We start from the raw sequence: 19,808 nt of genomic DNA, 5'->3' as shown, positions 1-19,808 counted from the left end.
ACAGATTCGTCATGACACACAATGTAAGTCAATGGCGACGGATCAGTTTTCTCTGACACAATAGAAAACGGATCCGTCCCCTATTGACTTTCAATGGTGTTCATGACAGATCCGTTTTGACTATTTTAAAGATAATACAACTGGATCCATTCAGAATGGATGCAGGCGGTTGTATTATCAGAATGGAAGCAATTTTTGCTGATCCATGATGGATCCAGCAAAAATGAGGGTGTGAAAGTAGCCTAAGGCATATTGCACACGACCCTATGGCTTTTTCAGATTTTTGCGGTCCGCAAAGAACGAATCCCCAAAAAATAAGGATGACGTCCGTGTGCATTCCGTTTTTTGCGGAACGGAACTGCTAGTCACTGATAGAACAGTACTATCCTTGTCCGTTATGCGGACAATAATAGGAAATGTTCTATCTTTGAATGGAACAGAAAAACGGAAATTCAGAAACTGAAGGCATACCGAGTACCGCCCTTTTTTTTGTGGACCCATTGAAATGAATGGTTCCATATACGGTCTGTATATGGAACCCAAAAAACGGAACGAAAAAAAAAACGTTCATTTGCAAGAGGCCTAAGTGTGCATTAAGCAATACAGACACCCCTCTTGCTCATAACAACAAGTAACAGTGCCATAAAGGATGAAAAGAATAGAGCCTTACTTAGCTGAAATAAAAATGCCATACAGTAGCCAAAGCACAATGCTATGCAGTGACTAAATGATACCACCATATAATGATAAAAGTATTTAAACAAAACAGTGCCTGTCATGTATGCACCATCGCAGCACATGATGTGGGTGTGATTACAAGGGGTTAAACTGTCTCCAATTAATCTTGCACTCATCTTCCACTCAGGCTCAAATATGAACATACATAAGTCATACCTCAACATAGACCATGCTTCCCAGAAACTCGCTGCCGTCTAGCAAGCTCAAAAGAAAGCCAAACACACACTCTGCATTTCAACAATCAAAATGGTTAAACACTGTGTAAAAGGCTATGGATTATTCCAGAGCATACAAGGTCTAAATGTATAAAAATCTTAAGCTTTGAAAAGAAAAGTTGCAGTATATAGAAAAGTAAAAAAAAGAGACAAAATAGAAGAACATATAAAAAACAAACAAAACCATTATAAAATGAAAAGGAGAATTAACAGAAAATTTAACATTGGCTCGAGTTTCATCAGTTTCCTTGAGGGTAGGAGAATAAGGGAACAGACCTCAGTCTTGGCTGACCTTTAGATATAACCCCGGTTTATTGCTATAAAACCGTTTTATACTTTCATTGCTTGTTTTGAGTTTCTACACCACCAATTAATTTATTAGGCAAAAGCATGGTTGAAAACTGAGTGGTAGGTAATAAGGTAGGAAGGACCTGGAAAATGAAGTCACTATAGGAGATGTGGATGTTTAGTTTGGACAATAGATGTCCATTTGCTGGCTCTTTGAAGTCTGTACAAACCAAGTGTCAAGTCTTACACTTTTAGCTGAGCACTTTCAGCTTTGGTTCCTGCAACAAACATTCTTTGCCTGTTCAGAGTCTTAATAAAATTAACTTATATGTTCGTACACACAAATATATAAAGTATATAGTCATGTACCCGTATTCATTAGGCCTCATGCACACGACCGTTCCGTTTTTTGCGAATTCTAATATTGCCCCTGCCGCTCATCACTAGTAGCACAATGCAGGAACATACTGTATCACTGTTGGTGGTACATTAATTTCATTGGTTTGAGTAGGGTTACTTGGAGTGGGAACCATAATAAATACTGGTCTAAAGCAATTCCAAGCAGCACAATTGTCTACTAAGATCACCCTTGATTGATAGCTTTGTTTTGGTAACACATTATTAAGTATCCAGTTAGCATGACATGCCAGATAGCTAGCTGCAGCAGGACTCAGGTTTCTGGTGAGTGAAGTTCATATGTTACTCGGGAAGGCAAGGTTGCCTAGTAAAAAACAAAAATTCCAAAAGAGAAAAATTCCAGCATAGCGTGAAACCATAAAATCTGGATTTATTGAGATACATTGAAAAGCATATACAAAAACGACTCCTGTGTTTTGACTTCCAAACTGAAAGCCTGAAATGTGTTAGCTGCTTTTGTATGCAATTTTAAAGAAGCCCAATAAATCCAGGTTTCATGGGTTCTCACTGTCCTAAAAATTCTGGGTTGGATGCATTATATACAGTACTGTAGGTGACTGTCAATTGTGCTGAACTAACAACTTCTTTAACACTTCAGTTCACTCCAGAACACTGCAAAAAATAAATATTCTCCAACTATAGCATATATATTACATTACAGTATATGTTAGCAATAGCAACTTTGGCCAACAAATGAAAGTATATATGGTACAAGGGCTGATATATAAAATAAAAATAGGTTAGGTCGGTGTGGCTTTTGGGGTGTACCACTGCCCTTGGTCACCTATGGTCTGATACCTAAGGCTAGTAATGTTATTGAATCAGATTCTGTATGGAGCTGTATTTTGGTCATGGCCTGAATATGTTGTCCCTTGGGACACAGATAGAGTTGAGCGAACCGGAACTGTAAAGTTCGGGTTCATACTGAACTTTAGGTTTTTCGGCACCCGGACCCAAACCCGAACATTTACGTAAAAGTTCGGGTTCGGTGTTCGGCGATTTTTATGGCGCTTTTTGAAAGGCTGCAAAGCAGCCAATCAACAAGCGTCATACTACTTGCCCCAAGGGGCCATCACAGCCATGCCTACTATTGGCATGGCTGTGATTGGCCAACTGCAGCATGTGACCCAGCCTCTATTTAAGCTGGAGTCACTTTCTTTCTTATTATTCAGTTTCCTTATCTTCTTATCTTATTTCCCATCTCCTTTCCATTTCTTTCCCTTATTCCCAACTTTTTTCCCAGTTTTCTCCTTTGTGATCATGAATTGATATGTTATATCCTTTCCACCTACCCATATACCCCTAACAGCTCCATATTCTTTTCTATTAGCGCTAGCATCCTCTGGAATCGCTGTTGCGTCCCATGGATCACGTGAGTGTGTTCCATGGGTCACGTGATCGCGTTCCACTGGCTACCTCACTTCCGGTCTGAACGGCCGACACCGGAAGTTCCAGATGCGTTCCACATGCGCTTCACCGATTACCTCACCTCCGGTTTAAACAGCCGATACTGGAAGTGATGCTCACATGGCAGAGACACGGGCTGCCTTTAAAAACCAGGCTCTTTCTTCTGCACTTAGCGCTGTCTTCAATAGCGGTACCTCTGCAAATTCACCCTACATTGCGCTTGATCTCTCCTCATCACCAGCGGCATTAGGTAAGCGAGTTCCGGACGCCGGTAGGTCTCCTAGACCTCAATAGTATAAACTATAGCACACTATGTTGATGTTTTCTGTTTTCTGTACCTGCTAGAATTTACCAGTTGTTCCTTAATCAGTACATCAGTATTAGATGGTTAATTTACCGGTAACATCATGACCTTGATGGGAATGTGATTGGTTAATAACCAGATGAATAGATTGCGGTACCATGACAGGCAACTTTGAAGGGGCCTACAAATGTCAGCAAGTTATCTATCTTTTGGATAATACTACAGGATGACCACTCCGGAACATGACACTGGGTCTCTTACTTTTGAGATCCCTTTTTTTGTGATGAATTGATTTTTTGAGATGAATTGAATCCTGAATTAAATGTAAAATATACTTAGATGGAATTCTATGATATGTACATATCCTCATATGTTCAGATGCCATAAGTACATGTTCCCTTTATAATATGATATGAAATGTATACTAAAATGATATACTGTATCTTATGTTCACGGCAGTCTGAAGAAGGCCACATGGCCGAAACGTAACATTTAAAGCCTCAATAACCATATAATAAAAATAAATCAAGTTAATCCAAATTACGCTGGAGTCTTTTTCTTCATTTATAATTGGGGCGGGAACCCTACTCCAAGCAAATCAGAACAGATTGCAACAAGGTTACAACAAGAGTGTTTCATATAGTGCACATCTGTCATTATAGGTGCATAAGTGAGTATTACATTTAGGCCAGAAATATGGCTCTCTCATACTGGGGCATACTGGGGCATACTGGGGTGAAAAAAAAACACTCTGTTTCATATAGTGCACATCTAGGATTATAGGTGCATAAGGGACTGTTCATTTTAGGCCAGAAATACGGCTTTTTCTTACTGGGGTTAAAAAAAAACTCTGAAATACTGCACATCTGGGATTAGAGGTGCATAAGTTACTGTGAAATTTAGGCCACAAATACCGCTGTCATATAGAGTTTTAAAAAAAAATTGGAGTGCAATACCCTACATCAGGGTTTTTATTGGCGGATAATTATTTTTAACAGACTCAACCACTTTTTACTTTGCTTGGTGAACACTAACCATGAGGCAAACATCTAATAAGGGACGCGGTCATGGTCGTGGTGTTGGTGGAGCCTCTGGTGCAGGGAGAGGACGTGGCCGTTCTGCCACAGCTACACATCCTACTGAACCTACTACCTCAGGTCCCAGTAACCACCAGAATCTACAGCGATATTTGGTCGGGCCTAATGCCGTTCTAAGGATGGTAAGGCCTGAGCAAGTACAGGCGCTAGTTTATTGGGTGTCTGACAGTGGATCCAGCAGGTTCACATTATCTCCCACCCAGTCTTCTGCAGAAAGCGCATAGGTGGCGCCTGAAACCCATGCCCATCAGTCTGTCACATCACCCCCATGCATATCGGGGAACCTGTCTGAACCTCAAGTCATGCAGCAGTCTCTTATGCTGTTTGAAGACTCTGCTGGCAGGGTTTCCAAAGGGCATCCACCTAGCCCTTCCCCAGGGGTGGAAGACTTAGAATGCACTGACACACAACCACTTATGTTTCCTGATGAGGACATGGGAATACCACCTCAGCATGTCTCTGATGATGACGAAACACAGGTGCCAACTGCTGCGTATTTCTGCAGTGTGCAGACCGAAAAAGAGGTCAGGGAGGAAGACTGGGTGGAAGACGATGCAGGGGACGATGAGGTCCTAGACCCCACATGGAATGAAGGTCGTGCCACTGACTTTCAGAGTTTGGAGGAAGAGGCAGTGGTGAGACCGAGCCAACAGCGTAGCAAAAGAGGGAGCAGGGTACAAAAGCAGAGCAGCCGTCACCAAAACAGTTCGCCTGCTACTGGCCACCGCCACCAGGGACCGAGCACACCAAAGGCAGCTTCAAGGAGTTCCCTGGCATGGCACTTCTTCACACAATGTGCTGACAAGACCCGAGTGGTTTGCACGCTGTGCCATCAGAGCCTGAAGCGAGGCATTAACGTTCTGAACCTTAGCACAACCTGCATGACCAGGCATCTACATGCAAGACACGGGCTGCAGTGGAGTAAGCACCTTCAAAACCAAGAAAGGGCTCAGGCCCCTCCTGCTCCCTCTTCTGCTGCTGCCTCTGCCTCTTCCTCTTCCTCTGCCTCTGGAGGAACGTTGGCACCTGCCGCCCAGCAAACAGAGGATGTGCCACCAACACCACTACCTCCGTCACCAAGCATCTCCACCATGTCACACGGAAGCGTTCAGCTCTCCATCTCACAAACCTTGGAGAGAAAGCGTAAATTCCCACCTAGCCACCCTCGATCCCTGGCCCTGAATGCCAGCATTTCTAAACTACTGGCCTTTGAAAAGCTGTCATTCAGGCTGCTGGAGACAAAAAGATTCAAACAGCTCATGTCGCTTGCTGTCTCACAGTACGTCGTTCCCAGCCGCCACTACTTCTCCAGGAGAGCCGTGCCCTCCCTGCACAACCAAGTATCGGGTAAAATAAAGTGTGCACTGCGCAATGCCATCTGTGGCAAGGTCCACCTAACCAAGGCCGCCAAGGATTGCAAGGCATCATTCTTTGCCTCCTGTTACCTCCTCTTACTACTCGGCTTCCTCCTCCTCTTCTACCACCTCCTCATCCGGTCAGCGACAGACCTTCACCACTAACTTTAGCACAACCAGGGGTAAACGTCAGCAGGCCGTTCTGAAACTAATGTGTTTGGGGGACAGGCCCCACACCGCGCAGGAGTTGTGGCGGGGTATAGAACAACAGACCGACGAGTGGTTGCTGCCAGTGAGCATCAAGCCCGGCCTGGTGGTGTGCGATAATGGGCGAAATCTCGTTGCAGCTCTGGGACTAGCCGGTTTGACGCACATCCCTTGCCTGGCGCATGTGCTGAATTTGGTGGTGCAAAAATTCATTCACAACTACCCCGACATGTCGGAGCTGCTGCATAAAGTGCGGGCCGTCTGTGCGCGCTTCCGGCATTCTCATCCTGCCGCCGCTCGGCTGTCTGCTCTACAGCGTAACTTCGGCCTTCCCGCTCACCGCCTCATATGTGACATGCCCACCAGGTGGAACTCCACCTTGCACATGCTAGAGAGACTGTGCGAGCAGCAGCAGGCCATAGTGGAGTTTCAGCTGCAGCATGCACGGGTGAGTCGCACTGCGGAACAGCACCACTTCACCACCAATGACTGGGCCTCCATGCGAGACCTGTGTGCCCTGTTGCGCTGTTTCTAGTACTCCACCAACATGGCCAGTGGCGATGACGCCGTTATCAGCGTTACAATACCACTTCTATGTCTCCTTGAGAAAACACTTAGGGCGATGATGGAAGAGGATGTGGCCCAGGACGAGGAGGAGGAGGAGGAGGAAGAGGGGTCATTTCTAACACTATCAGGCCAGTCTTTTAGAAGAGGCCATGTACAAATTTGGCCAGCCAGGGCCCACTACTGGAGGATGAGGAGGAGGATGAGGAGGAGGATGAGGATGAAGCATGTTCACAGCAGGGTGGCACCCAACGCAGCTCGGGCCCATCACTGGTGCGTGGCTGGGGGGATACGGAGGATGCAGACGATACGCCTCCCACAGAGGACAGCTTGTCCTTACCTCTGGGCAGTCTGGCACACATGAGCGACTACATGCTGCAGTGCCTGCGCAACGACAGCATAGTTGCCCACAATTTAACGTGTGCTGACTACTGGGTGGCCACCCTGATGGATCCCCATTACAAAGACAATGTGACGTCCTTAATTCCCTCACTGGAGCGTGATCGGAAAATGCGCGACTACAGGCGCACGCTGGTAGACGCGTTCCTGAGAGCATTCCTGACTGACACCGGGGGACAGGTGGAAGCACAAGGCGAAGGCAGGGGAGGAGGAAGAGGTCGCCAACGCAGCTGTGTCAGCGCCAGCACCTCAGAAGGTTAGGATGGCCGACATGTGGAAAAGCTTTGTCACCTCGCCGCAACAACCGGCCCCAACTGCTGATATGGAGCGTGTTAGCAGGAGGCAGCATTTGAACAACATGGTGGAACAGTACCTGTGCACACGCCTACACGTACTGACTGATGGTTCTGCCCCATTCAACTTCTAGGTCTCCAAATTGTCCACATAGCCAGAGCTTGCCCTGTATGCCTTGAAGGTGCCAGTGTACTCTCTGAAGGTGTATTTAGCACGGCATGAGGCGTCATTATAGACAGACGCAGCCGCCTGTCCACAGCCAACATGGACAAGCTCACGTTCATTAAAATGAACCAGGCTTGGATCCCTCAGGACTTGTCTGTACCTTGTGCAGAATAGACAGTTCTAACAGCCTCAACCATCCATCCTTGTACTCAAGTGCACTTACTTATTCCTTTTTTTATATGTTCCAATATTTTGGGGGATACCCCTATGTAAAAATGCTAAATAACACACATCTGTGTTGGCTACCTATTCCTCCTTCACCGCCGCTTCCACCTAGACCGCCACATGAGCCTACACCGCCACATGCACCCATTCACCGCCTCCTCAACCTCTTCCTCCTACATCATTCCTAATTTTTATTTTTTTAAGGTCTTTTATGTTTTCTTAATTCATTTCCCTATCCACATTTGTTTGCAGAGCATTTTCCATGCTCTTAAGCACATTTTGCTGCCTTTTGCAGCCCTCTAGCTCTTTCCAGGGCTATTTTAGAGCCATTTTAGTGGCCAAAAGTTTGGGTCCCCATTGACTTCAATGGGGTTCAGGTTCAAGTTCAGGTCAAGTTCGGGTCCCGAACCCAAACAATTTTTTCAAGTTCGAACCTGCCGAACCCGAACATCCAGGTGTCCGCTAAACTCTAGATACAGATACAGTTAAAATCTGCCCAGAAGCCATTTGCTCTGTGCCCGCTGTTCATCATCAATATAGGCAGAGTGTAATCATTTTATCGAGCCTGTTTATGCAGTGTCACAGACTGCTGATTCCATCAGCCGGAAGATGGAACCATTGGCTACAATATTAGATGAGGTAAGTACTTGAGTTTTGTTGTTTGGGGCACTATTAATATTGGGAACACTATAGGAATCTGTGCTTGGTAAAGGTTTTTTTAGGGGATAATGGCCACTGTTACTGTTGGGACTTGCTGCTTTGTACTTTGGGGGCACTATGTGGGTACCATTAATATCTGAAGCATTTTTACTTAACACAGTTATGTTGGGAGGCACTCTTAATGTTGAGGCATTATTGGAGCACAATACTAGTTGCAGTTCTTTTGGGGACACTTTATAGACATGATTAATGTTAGGGGAACTCAGTTTGACCTTATGGGAGAACTCTAAATGGGACAGTTATTTTGGGGGACACTATACTGGCACGTGCTGCTAGGAGCATTGTTATAGCCACTATGGGGCACCCTGATGGCTATAATTATTTTGGAAGCATTATTATTATAAAAAGAACTAGCATATATACTTACTGCAATTATATTTGTATGCCCCCTGTTGGCACCATTTCTGTTAGGGGCGCTGATGAGGCATAATCTGTTCACAATTATTTTTAGGGCACTATGTGAGGCTTGAATTATTGTCAGTGGCACTATTTGTTCACAATTATTTTGGGGGAACTCTGTGTGTGTGGCACTATAATTATTGGCTGAGTTCAATATCTGCTTAGCACAATTATTATTTTTTTTTTGGGGGGGGACTGTTTGTCACTTATTACTGATTGGGGTAAATGGGCAGCACAGCAAGCACAGTATTGGGCATAGTAGAAGTACAATACTGTTAGGTCACTAGGATGGGGAGTTTAAGTTGAGAAGATAGGGAGGATGAAGGAAATGTGAGGAATCTAAGATGTCTATGATAAAAATATGCAGGGACCAGTTATGGCTGGAGGAAGCATTTATGGTGGTCTGGGCCAAATGGAGAAGAAGAGAGATGTCATCTGTGAATCACTGGATGGAACTTGTGTACTTTGCTTGTTGTTGCTTCCTATCAGTACAGGATTTCCTTATACATTCTGCGAGCACATCTAGGCCTGGCATGCAAATTTCATCTTTGCTGTGTGTGTTGGGGAGAGGGAGGGTCTTGTACATATGCCTTGTGGCTTGTGCCATTGACCTTTTAAGACCAAAGCAGCTCCCTTGTTGCAATATATGGTTATGCGGTACTGTATATTGTATATTATTTGGGCACCATACTGTAAGGAACATGTATGGTATTATTATTTGTATACTGTATGTCTGTACACCATATAGAGGTACCGTACCACCTACACACCGAATCATCCAGTGGAAGCTTTAGTAAGTTCTAGTAATCAAATGTCTACTATGAGAACATTAGATCTAGTTACACAGTAACTATTCATGCAAAATAAAGGAGGAAAGTTTGGCACCGTAGTTGTTTTTTTTTCTATAAAACTGACCCTTTCATGTGTACATATGTTTGTGTGTGGTCCCAGTCTTATTGTAAAATTAAATTCTCTGTGAACCATATAAATACTCATACAAGATTATTTTTGTTTTTAGACATTTTATTGAAATAATATTAAACAAGCAAAATAAATGAATTTAAAATGTAAAATTGTAATAACAATTTAATGAAAAATATTGTTTACATTCTATTGAAATTTACATGAAAAATATTTTTGCGTGTATTACAGAACATGTAATGATGTGTAGAATAAATAGCAGGATGACCATTAGAAGAACAATATTGTATGATAAATTACCCGGAAAAAATGTATGTTCCTTCTGAGATAATAGCAATTTTTCACTTGTTAGACAATGATGAATCTTATAAGAAGTAAAGGAAAGTGTATTTTTTCCCATGTATTGGCTAACAGTCTGCTCCTCCATGTCCCCAGAGGGAAAAGATTATAGATGGGATACAACAGTCATTCTTGGAATTAGAAAAAACCTAACCACGTCCCAAAACTATAAAAACATGAGCAAGATTTGGACATATAAGTAGTAAAAATGTAAACTGTCAATTACCAAAACAATAAAAATAGATATTAAAATTTAAAGTAAAATTACACAAAAAAAAAAATCATATATGTTTTAATGATTGTTACTATGATCATTCGTTCCCATACGGTTTCATTGTCACCAGCACATCCCTGTTTACAGATCGCATCGTGCTTGCTTGTCAATTGATCGTCTGCACGTTTACTGAAGCCAATTATCTGGAACAAGGGCTTGTAAGAACTAGCGATGAGCGAATCGAAGTGCAGGATAAATTTGATTCGCCGTGAAGCCAAATTTCCTCATACTTCATTGTAACGCATTGATTTAACCTGATATAGTGTAAAAAACAAAACAAAAAATGTATAGTTACCTGATCCATTTGCTTGCAATGGGCCGGCGGCCGCCATCTTGCTTGAAGATCTCAGCTGGAATCCCATGCGTGATATGACGTCACCTTGCCGGCCGGCGTGATGACGTCATCTTGGGCTGCGCAAGATTTCGCGCCAGACCTTCAAGCAAGATGGAGGTGGCCAGCCAGTCGCGAGCAAATGGATCAGGTAAGTATTATTTTATTTCTTTTTTAAATTTTTTATTATACACTCTGTTATTAAGATGCCGCGATCATGTATGAATGTGGCATCTTAGGGGCACAATGACAGGGAACGGCGCAATTGCAGCTCCCTGTCATTACACCCACTACTTACAAGAAATGCGCTTCATGACAAAGTAATTCGGCACAAAGTGGATTTTTGTAAAATTCAGCGAAGCAGCCGAATCGAACTTTGAAATACTTAGCTCATCACTAGTCGAGTAGTAGTAGAACTAGTAGAACTATAGTAAATTGGTACAACTGGTGTGATTAATAAGTCAGGGAAAACCCCTTTAACAGTATTTACTGTGAGTAGAGTTGAGCGAACACCTGGATGTTCGGGTTCGAGAAGTTCGGCCGAACTTCCCGGAAATGTTCGGGTTCGGGATCCGAACCCGACCCGAACTTCGTCCCGAACCCGAACCCGAACCCCATTGAAGTCAATGGGGACCCGAACTTTTCGGCACTAAAAAGGCTGTAAAACAGCCCAGGAAAGAGCTAGAGGGCTGCAAAAGGCAGCAAAATGTAGTTAAATCCCCTGCAAACAAATGTGGATAGGGAAATGAATAAAAATAAAAATAAAATAAATAAAAATTAACCAATATCAATTGGAGAGAGGTCCCATAGCAGAGAATCTGGCTTCATGTCAGCAGAGAATCAGTCTTCATGTCATAGCAGAGAATCAGGCTTTACGTCACCCAACACTGGAACAGTCCATTGTCAGATATTTAGGCCCCGGCACCCAGGCAGAGGAGAGAGGTCCCATAACATAGAATCTGGCTTCATGTCAGCAGAGAATCAGTCTTCATGTCATAGCAGAGAATCATGCTTCACGTCACCCAACACTGGAACAGTCCATTGTCATATATTTAGGCCCCGGCACCCAGGCAGAGGAGAGAGGTCCCATAACAGAGATTCAGGCTTCATGTCAGCGACTCAGCAGAGAATCAGTCTTCATGTCATAGCAGAGAATCAGTCTTCATGTCATAGCAGAGAATCAGGCTTCATGTCACCCACCATTGGAACAGGCCACTGTCAGATATTTTTAGGCCCCGGCACCCAGACAGAGGAGAGGTTCATTCAACTTTGGGTTGCCCCGCAATATAATGGTAAAATGAAAATAAAAATAGGATTGAATGAGGAAGTGCCCTGGAGTACAATAATATATGGTTAAGGGGAGGTAGTTAATGTCTAATCTGCACAAGGGATGGACAGGTCCAGTGGGATCCATGCCTGGTTCATTTTTATGAATGTCAGCTTGTCCACATTGGCTGTGGACAGGCGGCTGCGTTTGTCTGTAATGACGCACCCTGCCGTGCTGAATACCCGTTCAGACAAAACGCTGGCCGCCGGGCAGGCCAGCACCTCCAAGGAATAAAAGGCTAGCTCTGGCCACGTGGACAATTTGGAGACCCAGAAGTTGAATGGGGCCGAACCATCAGTCAGTACGTGGACGGGTGTACACACGTACTCTTCCACCATGTTAGTGAAATGTTGCGTCCTGCTAACACGTTCCGTATCAGGTGGTGGTGCAGTTAGCTTTGGCGTGGTGACAAAACTTTTCCACATCTCTGCCATGCTAACCCTGCCCTCAGAGGAGCTGGCCGTGACACAGCTGCGTTGGCGACCTCTTGCTCCTCCTCTGCCTTCGCCTTGGGCTTCCACTTGTTCCCCTGTGACATTTGGGAATGCTCTAAGTAGCGCGTCTACCAACGTGCGCTTGTACTCGAGCATCTTCCTATCACGCTTCAGTGCAGGATGTAAGGTGGGCACATTGTCTTTGTACCGGGGATCCAGCAGGGTGGCAACCCAGTAGTCCGCACACGTTAAAATGTGGGCAACTCTGCTGTCGTTGCGCAGGCACTGCAGCATGTAGTCGCTCATGTGTGCCAGGCTGCCCAGAGGTAAGGACAAGCTGTCCTCTGTGGGAGGCGTATCATCATCGTCCTGCGTTTCCCCCCAGCCACGCACCAGTGATGGGCCCGAGCTGCGTTGGGTGCCACCCCGCTGTGAACATGCTTCATCCTCATCCTCCTCCACCTCCTCCTCATCCTCGTCCTCCTCGTCCTCCAGTAGTGAGCCCTGTCTGGCCACATTTGTACCTGGCCTCTGCTGTTGCAAAAAACCTCCCTCTGAGTCACTTCGAAGAGACTGGCCTGAAAGTGCTATAAATGACCCCTCTTCCTCCTCCTCCTCCTGGGCCACCTCCTCTTCCATCATCGCCCTAAGTGTTTTCTCAAGGAGACATAGAAGTGGTATTGTAACGCTGATAACGGCGTCATCGCCACTGGCCATGTTGGTGGAGTACTCGAAACAGCGCAACAGGGCACACAGGTCTCGCATGGAGGCCCAGTCATTGGTGGTGAAGTGGTGCTGTTCCGCAGTGCGACTGACCCGTGCGTGCTGCAGCTGAAACTCCACTATGGCCTGCTGCTCCTCGCACAGTCTGTCCAGCATGTGCAAGGTGGAGTTCCACCTGGTGGGCACGTCGCATATGAGGCGGTGAGCGGGAAGGCCGAAGTTACGCTGTAGCGCAGACAGGCGAGCAGCGGCAGGATGTGAACGCCGGAAGCGCGAACAGACGGCCCGCACTTTATGCAGCAGCTCTGACATGTCTGGGGAGTTGTGAATGAACTTCTGCACCACCAATATAGCGTCCCTGGCCGTGCTTACTGGTCCACGTATCTGTGGTTAGGTGGACCTTGCCACAGATGGCGTTGCGCAGCGCACACTTGATTTTATCGGACACTTGTTTGTGCAGGGAAGGCACGGCTCTCTTGGAGAAGTAGTGGCGGCTGGGAACAACATACTGTGGGACAGCAAGTGACATGAGCTGTTTGAAGCTGTGTGTGTCCACCAGCCTAAATGACAGCATTTCATAGGCCAGTAGTTTAGAAATGCTGGCATTCAGGGCCAGGGATCGAGGGTGGCTAGGTGAGAATTTACGCTTTCTCTCAAATGTTTGTGAGATGGAGAGCTGAACGCTGCCGTGTGACATGGTTGAGATGCTTGGTGACGCAGGTGGTGGTGTTGGTGGTACATCCCATGTTTGCTGGGCGGCAGGTGCCAACGTTCCTCCAGAGGCGGAGGAAGAGGCCGAGGCGGCGGCAGCAGCAGCAGAAGAGGCCGAGGCGGCAGCAGCAGAAGAGGTAGCAGGGGGAGCCTGAGTGACTTCCTTGTTTTTAAGGTGTTTACTCCACTGCAGTTCATGCTTTGCATGCAGGTGCCTGGTCATGCAGGTTGTGCTAAGGTTCAGAACGTTAATGCCTCGCTTCAGGCTCTGATGGCACAGCGTGCAAACCACTCGGGTCTTGTCGTCAGCACATTGTTTGAAGAAGTGCCATGCCAGGGAACTCCTTGAAGCTGCCTTTGGGGTGCTCGGTCCCAGATGGCGGCGGTCAGTAGCAGGCGGAGTCTCTTGACGGCGGGTGTTCTGCTTTTGCCTACTGCTCCCTCTTTGTCTTTTGCTACGCTGTTGGCTCGGTCTCACTACTGCCTCTTCCTCCGAACTGTGAAAGTCAGAGGCACGACCTTCATTCCATGTGGGGTCTAGGACCTCATCGTCCCCTGCATCATCTTCATCCCTGACCTCCTGTTCAGTCTGCACACTGCAGAAAGACGCAGCAGTTGGTACCTGTGTTTCGTCATCATCAGAGACGTGCTGAGGTGGTATTCCCATGTCCTTATCATCAGGAAACATAAGTGGTTGTGCGTTAGTGCATTCTATGTCTTCCACCTCTGGGGAAGGGCTAGGTGGATGCCCTTGGGAAACCCTGCCAGCAGAGTTTTCAAACAGCATAAGAGACTGCTGCATAACTTGAGGCTCAGACAGTTTCCCTGGTATTAATGGGGGTGATGTCACAGACTGATGGGCTTGGTTTTCATGCGCCATCTGTGCGCTTTCTGCAGAAGACTGGGTGGGAGATAATGTGAACGTGCTGGATCCACTGTCGGCCACCCAATTGACTAATCCCTGTACCTGCTCAGGCCTTACCATCCTTAGAACGGCATTGGGCCCCACCAAATATCCCTGTAAATTCTGGCGGCTACTGGGACCTGAGGTAGTTGGTACACTAGGATGTGTGGCCACGTCCTCTCCCAGCACCAGAGGGTCCACTAACACCACCACGACCATGTCCGCGTCCACGTCCTTTACTAGATCTTTTCCTCATTGTTACCGTTCACCACAATAAGAAACATATTATTCGGGCCAATGTATTGAATTCAAATTCAGGCCTTTTTTTACAGACACCTTACACTATCTGGCTATCTATTTAGGTACCGTATTACACTAATACAGGCACAGCAGTAATGACAGATTTAGCTGAATATAAATTTGAGGCCTATTATTTAGGCGCTGGGTGACAGGTATACGTTTACGGACAGAATTAGACTTGGATCTGCACTGTAGCGTGTGTGTGAAGTTCTTGAGAATGACCCTATCAGCACCTTGAATCTAATATACCCTTTTATGGATAGATTTAAATAACCACACTATTGATGGTTAAATGGACTTGGTGGCAGCTTGCCCCTGATGTAGGATATAGCCAAAAAATAACCACACTATTGATGGTTAAATGGACTTGGGTGACAGGCTCAGCTTGCCCCTGATGTAGTATATGGCCAAAAAATAACCACACTATTGATGGTTAAATGGACTTGGTGGCAGCTTGTGCTGGCGCACCACAAGCCACAAAATGGCCGCTGATCACCCCAGAAAAAAGTGACTGAAAAACGCTCTGGGCAGCCTAAAAACAGTGAGCAATTGAATAGCAGCAGTTCAATGATCCACAGCTGTAGATCGATCACTGTCTTAAGTCTTTTGGAGGAGTTAATCTGCCTAATCTCGCCCTAACGTCGCAGCTGCAACCTCTCCCTACGCTTGTATCAGCAGAGTGACGTGCAGCGCAACGTGACCCAAGCTTATATAGAGGCTGGGTCACATGCTGCACTGGCCAATCACAGCCATGCCAATAGTAGGCATGGCTGTGATGGCCTCTTGGGGCAAGTAGTATGACGCTTGTTGATTGGCTGCTTTGCAGCCTTTCAAAAAGCGCCAAGAAAGCGCCGAACACCGAACCCGAACTTTTACGGAAATGTTCGGGTTCGGGTCCGTGTCACGGACACCTCAAAATTCGGTACGAACCCGAACTATACAGTTCGGGTTCGCTCATCCCTAACTGTGAGCCATTATGAAGCCCCATCATTCTAGGACTGGCAGGAGTTGCAGCAGTTGGACTTTTACTGATAAGAAAGTGATATAACATCACTTATTATAGTGGGGAACACCTCTTTAACCACTTCCCATCTGGGCCATTTGCCCCCTTCCTGACCAGGCCTAATTTTGCAAAACTGACATATCTCACTTTATGTGGTAATAACTTTGGAACGCCTTTATTTATCCTTTTTTTATTTTATTTTACACTTTTTGTACCCCATAAGGTCATACAAGACCTCTGGGGGACATTTGCTTCCCTTTTTCTTTTTTTTTTCACTGTTGATTTCTCCTGTAACTGGGGCTGACATAGTAGCCCCAGTTACAGGACAAATGCACCCCCCAGAGAGGCTGTACAGCAGCAATCCAGCATCAGTGCAGGGCTGATCGAGGTCTCTGAAAGACCTCACACAGCTCCTGCACTCTCCGGTCCCGGCGGTCACATGACCACCGGGCCGGAACAGGAAGCGCATAGCTGTGTCTGCAGCGATCCGGAAGGCAGGGACACCTGGGCACTGTCCCTGCCTCCTCTCTGGGTTGCCCTGCTGTCACTGACAGCGGGCAACCCGATCAGCAGCTGCACGATTAGCGTGCAGCTGCAATTTCTGAAAGGACGCTTTAAAACGTGCTTTCAGAAATAGAGGTCCACCCATAGGACGTTTATATCCTATGGGCGGACGGCAGGTGGTTAAAGGGGTTGTCTCACTTCAGTAAGTGGCATTTAGTGATGGACGAACATCGGCCGGGACGGTTCGCAAACGCGATCGCACAAACGCAATCAAATGTTCGCGAACCACAAGTTCTCGGCAGGCCCCATTCACTTTAATGGCAGGCGAACCTGAAAAACCTTCAGCTCATATTTGCAGCCACCAAATAAATACTAGAAGTGCACAAATAGTCCCACAACATGGACAGTGACATACTAGAGGGGGATCAATGACAAAAAATTCCAACAAAAAATATGTATCTTAATCGGGGGACATTTTTATGCTTCTTAAAGGGAAATTCTCTGAAATGTGCCCTGCTGGAGCCTATAAAAAATGTATTTTAGGCCACGGGAGTACAGGCCTTAAAAATTAGGCATTCACCTGACAGAAAATAAATTGTGATTATGTGGCTCGAGGTACATTATGCGGTCAATGGATAAAAACTTTACTGTGGGGGGCCGCAACTGGTATATCACACCAGTAGAAATTATTTGTTCCAATAACGCTTGTTCCTCTATATACCTGCAGTATCGCAGCAGAACCGCACACAACTGCCGCACAATACAAATGCACTATAATATACTGTCTAACATAGAAAGTATATTATAAGTATATCGCACCCCTCTGTGTATCACACCTATCGATAGCACACCTATACTAGTGCTTAAAATTACTTTGTGGCCCTATTAGCTAGCGTTTGGTGTCCCTAACAGCCTGTCCCTGCCCCACACAGCAACCTCTCCCTACACTGGCAAAACACTGAATGTAAAATGGCGGCCAGATCGGGTTTATTTATAAGGTAGGGGGTATGTCTATGTGCTGAAACGTCTCAATTGGCTGTCCGGTACCACCTGATGGATGTGTCATGGGTCAAAGTTCTTCACAATGTAAAAGAAAATATGGCACCGGCGGACATCGCCATATGTTTGCCTGTTCGGTGAATTGCGAACTAGCAAAGGTCGCTGCAAAACAACCGCCGGGCGAACCGCAAGGCCATCTCTAGTCGCATTTATCATGTAAAGAAAGTTGATAGAAGGCACTTACTAATGTATAGTTATTATCCATATTGCTTCCTTTGCTGGCTGGATTCATTTTTACATCACATTATAGACTGCTCGTTTCCATGGTTACGACCACCCTGCAATCCATGAGTGGTGGCCGTGCTTGCACACTATAGAAAAAAAGTGTTGTCCTTACTGGTGGCCAGGACCGTGGGGGCGCACATAGGCTGGTGCTTTTTTCTATAGTGTGCAAACACGGCCACCACTTGCAAGGTGGTCGTAACCATGGAAACGAGCAGTGTATAGTGTGATTGAAAAATGAATCCAGCCAGCAAAGGAAGCAATATGGACAATCACAATAAATTAGTAAGTTTCGTGCATTAACTTTCTCCACATAATAAATGCTATTTGCTGAAGTGACACAAACCCTTTAAATATCATATAGCAGTAGCTGTCAGGGAGTAGCAGTGTGCAGATGAGTGCTTGCACAAGGCTACTTTCACACTAGCATTTTGGTTTCCGTTTGTGAGATCCGTTCAGGGCTCTCACAAGCGGTCCAAAACGGATCAGTTTTGCCCTAATGCATTCTGAATGGATAAGGATCCGCTCAGAATCCATCAGTTTGCCTCAGTTCCGTCTCCATTCCGCTCTGGAGGCGTTTTGGTGTCCGTCTGACGAAACTGAGCCAAACGGATCCGTCCTGGCACACAATGTAAGTCAATGGGGACGGATCTGTTTTCACTGAGACAATCTGGCACAATAGAAAACGGATCCGTCCCCTATTGACTTTCAATAGAGCTCATGACAGATCCATCTTGGCTATGTTAAAGATAATACAAACGGATCCGTTCATGACGGATGCGTGCGGTTGTATTATTGTAACGGATCCGTTGTGAAAGTAGCCTAAATTGTTGCAATGCTGTCACAATGAGATCTGCTAGATTCCAGTATAAAGGGTAAATTCTGGTACAGGAGAGCTGCCAGAGGTTATCGCTGATTGAAGTGAAATTCCTCAATATTTCATAGTTTTATCTAATATAATGTAGGTTTGTGGACAAAAAAAAAATGAAAATCGGTGGAGAAAAGCCCCTGAGGTTACCAGACTTATTACTTGATTCATTGCAATGCTAATACATGCATAGTTCTTACACTTAAACATTGTAGGAAATAGAATTTCAAACTGTTACAGATTAAAATGCCTTTGACACTTCTCACTTAGAACATTATAGTCAATCACTTGAACATTTAGCAATCATAAAACATTAGAGATCCAATATTTAAATGACCTCCCAGAAGAATTCCAGGATGATAGGCCATTTACAACTTGGAAGTGACACAAGATAACAATCGGTTCTCCTTGCCGCGGAGATTAAAGACCCACCAAGCTTTTACTTGAAGTTTTCATCAATGATATAATCAAAGCTCCCTGTAGATCTATCTGTAAGATATTTTTTAAACATAGACTTAAACCCCTAGTTCCACCATGAAAGCAAGGATGCAAGTGTTTTTTTTAAGCCACCGTACATATTTATATTGGATATAACTATAGTGAAAACCAAGGGTTAGGTAATACGTCTTGTCCTAAAATACAGCAGATCATAATTCTCACCGATAACAATCTCTTTTACTTAAAGTGGCTTTCCAGGATTATGGCCCTTTTTCAGTCGCCTCTGGATCATGTGGTACCTAATGAAAAATCATACTCCCTGCTCTCCACAGTTCAGTTCCGGTGCACTGACTCTGTTTAGCGATCTTCTGGTTCTTGGGTTGTTTGCTTCCAGATGGGTCACGTACACCACTGCAGCCAATAACTGACCTTAGCAATGGTGTCCTCAAGAAGCATGTCACTGCTAGGTCTTGTGCCACTTGCAGACACATCAGCACTGAGGCCAGTCATTGGCTTCAGTGATGCATGTGACTCCGCTCATACCGCAGCTGGCAGTAAACAAGCGGGGAACTGGAAGATCACCATACAGAGCTAGGGCACTGAAACATAGCAGCAAGGAGCAGCGTACTCAAGTTAGGTTTAGAAATGTTCCTGGG

The sequence above is a fragment of the Bufo bufo genome, chromosome 3 (genome assembly GCF_905171765.1).
Source record: "Bufo bufo chromosome 3, aBufBuf1.1, whole genome shotgun sequence".
NCBI classification, from domain to species: Eukaryota; Metazoa; Chordata; class Amphibia; order Anura; family Bufonidae; genus Bufo; species Bufo bufo.
This window is presented reverse-complemented; position numbering follows the sequence as displayed.